A 3,101-nucleotide genomic window follows, 5' to 3' on the forward strand; every position below is an offset into this window, starting at 1 on the left:
CTTTGATGTTTGGTCATTAAATATATTTAAAAGATGATTTTTTTTTTATATAAAAATGAAGACCGAAAAAGAAGATGAAAACGGAGGGTATACATGCAAATTTTACATATTTGTATAATAGCTTGAGCAAAATTTAGTTGCATAACCTATTCTCCTTTTTTTCTTCGATTTGTCAACATAGGATGATTTTGATTCTCTTTATTGAAGATCTGAAAGAGCAGGTTATGTTCTTAGTTCAGCCCATTTGAATTCTTTTTGGGCATAACATATATTTTAAGAATCTACAAATGGATTGAATAAAATTGAATGTAAAATTATATTACGTTTTTATAAACATAAATCAATTATGATGAAGTAAACAAAAAATCAAACTTGGTTTTTTAAACAACTACCACCATCAAATTACTAAAATAAAAACAACAAGAAATATTATTTAATAATTTGTGTCCTTGCTATGCTTTACTAAATTTTAAACATATTCTTATACATAGAGAAAAAAACAAAAATTGCAAATATATAATTAATTTTAAATTGCAAATATGTAACTATTTTAGGTATTTTACTCCGCGCAAGCAATGCGCAGATTATCACCTAGTGTTCTTATTATTTTTGAACTTTTTTAATATTTAGCTCTGTTTTCAGTATGCATGAAATTTTATTGTATATAATTCCATTTAATTACTTATAACGTCTAACATATTCTCGAGCTTATAAAAAGAATTCGGAACATATTTTTTTCTCTCTTTAACTGTTTTTTTCTCTCATAAACGAAAGTTGCATACATATTTTCTTTTGCTCCAGCGTTCGGTGCGCGCATGCGTTCGGTGCGCTGACATTAAAAACGTCTATCTTCTCCATTTCCTCTTTTTTCTTTTGCTCTCTATTTCTCTCTTCCTCCTCTTGTCCACTCTGCCTTATGCTCTGGATCTCTCACGACCTTACTTCCCCGATGTCATGCTCATGGGGCCCACTGCTAGCAAGGGTCTCTTGCTTTTGGCATTCCGGCGTGGCTTTCTCTTGTAATGTAAATCAGCCAGCCGGTTCTTAGGGTTTGAGGTCATTTATACTTCAGTTTTCAATATTATATCCTAATTTTGATTTATCCCGTTAGTTGTGGCTCCGGCGAGGTCGAGCGGTGGCGTTTGAGATACTCCTCCGCTTGGTGCATCGTCGGAAGAGCTTCATTATGTCATCTCTCAAAGATTTTCGGCATTGGTCTTGCCGCGTCAGCGCGCCTCAAGGTCTGAATGGTCGACAGGTGTCGGTCTTCTTGTCTTGGAAATGGCGTGTGCATCTCTGGTGCTCGGCGGTGTCATAAAGTCGTCTATGTCTGTGGCTGCTTCTGCGTTCCATCTGCTTTGTCTTTACCTTCTCCGGTCACGCTGCACTTCCTCTGCTCTCCCTATGAATTGATATCGTGATTGGTTAAGTTTGGGTTTAATCTCTCTTTGCCTTAGCTTGCGGTTTGCCTTCGTCTTGCCTAGAATATTGTTGGGTCAGTCTTGATTCTGGCTCTCATAATGGGCACACAGCGAGGCTTCGACTTTCCAATTGTTCTATGGTTTGTTTGTGTCTTGGTGGATCCCTGTGTGAAACCCAGTATTCCATCACTAGATTGTGTCACTTGACTCCCCCGGTGGCTGCGTTTTGATCGACCTTGTGCTTGACAGAGCTGCATTAGTGATGTGTTGCTGTTGATTCGTCAGCCTGCTTTCTAGTGTCTTTTAGCTTTGTGTCGGGCGGGCTCTAGCACGGATAAAGGTGTGCACTGCTCTAGGAATTCATTGGGTTTGCTTCATGATGCTTTGTTGGTTTCTGCTGAGTTCTTGCTAAGGATTAATGTTCTCAGTCTCTTTTGGGTTCGTGCTGAGAATCTCCGTGCTCAGAGTGTCGTCAGGAGGCCATGGTTCGTAACTAAAAGCATCTTCGTGAGGGTAGGGTTCGTGAAAAATTGTGTTGTCGGTTTTCTATATGTTTTGCGGTTGTTAATGAGAAAGTGTAGGATTTAATTGTTTACAATGTAAATCCTAATGATTTAGTTCTTTTAAGTATTTTTCATCTTTTTGGTACTTAAACAAGAAAAGAAACAGTATGTAGTATCATTTTCATTAATGAATATCTATTATTTAGGAAAATAAGAAAAAAAAACTCTAACTTCGTCATTTCAATTGATATTAGTTTAACATTAGTGTTAACTGATTTTATTATTAGGTTCCACATATTAGTTATTTTCGCTATATATCCCGCATACATGATTTTACCAACTGAAAGTATAATAATATTTTGGTAAAATCGGGTTTGCCAAACGTGTATGTGTCTCACCGTTAGCTGTTTGGGTTGAAGGTTTGTTCTTTGGTGGCTTCTTTTGTTAAAGAATTGGTAAATGTGTTGGTTGCTCGTATGGTTCCTAAGGGAATGGTGTTGTGAAATTTCAGCTCAATTTTAATAATTTAGGCATGTTTCGCTTTTTCACTCAATCCTGCTTCGTGTTTCGATTAGCTTCATTGTTCTTGAAGTTTATGTTTAATTTTCATTATGTTCTTAGCCTCCTTTTCATTCCTTTGTTTTCTTGAGTTTGTATAGTCAGTTTTAGTTCCATCGTTTATTTCTGGGTGGTAATCTATATCACGCCAGCTTGTGGCTCTGGAAAGAGGTCAGATCTTTGCCTGTTTTGTGTAAGAACTGATGCAAATCTTTATTTAATCTAATAGATGACAAAAGTATAATAAATAGTACCTTACATAATAATCATAATAAATAAAAAGTATGAGATGTCCGGTGGTAGTGATAGCAAGTTGCAAAATGGAACTAAACTATATTACTAAATAAAATTAAAATAAAATAATATTGTACAAAAATATATTTAATATCTTCTTTATATTGCTGGAGGGTTTGTTTTTTTCTTTGTCTTTTTTTGAAGGGTTTGTTTAGTTTCTTCAAATGATATTTACATTCTTAGAAAAAAAAAACCTAAAAAATAGAACTATGTTGGCAGTTTGTTATGCGAAATCTCCAACGTTAATAATAATTTGAATGATGAAAATTAAAACTGTGTTGGTGGGGAAAGAGGTGAGTGCTTGTTATCAAATTGCCTCTTTTCT

The 3,101-nt window shown here is 35.2% G+C and overlaps 1 long non-coding RNA gene across 1 annotated transcript; it reads left to right on the forward strand.

The window, feature by feature from the left end:
- The first annotated feature begins 431 nt into the window (after nt 1–431).
- Nucleotides 432–2,168, forward strand: LOC125583883. Its single transcript, XR_007320914.1, has 2 exons — nt 432–1,024; nt 1,112–2,168. It is a non-coding gene; the product is annotated as an uncharacterized LOC125583883 (long non-coding RNA).
- The last annotated feature ends 933 nt before the right edge of the window (nt 2,169–3,101 follow it).

This window comes from Brassica napus, chromosome C3 (genome assembly GCF_020379485.1).
Source record: "Brassica napus cultivar Da-Ae chromosome C3, Da-Ae, whole genome shotgun sequence".
Taxonomy (NCBI): domain Eukaryota; kingdom Viridiplantae; phylum Streptophyta; class Magnoliopsida; order Brassicales; family Brassicaceae; genus Brassica; species Brassica napus.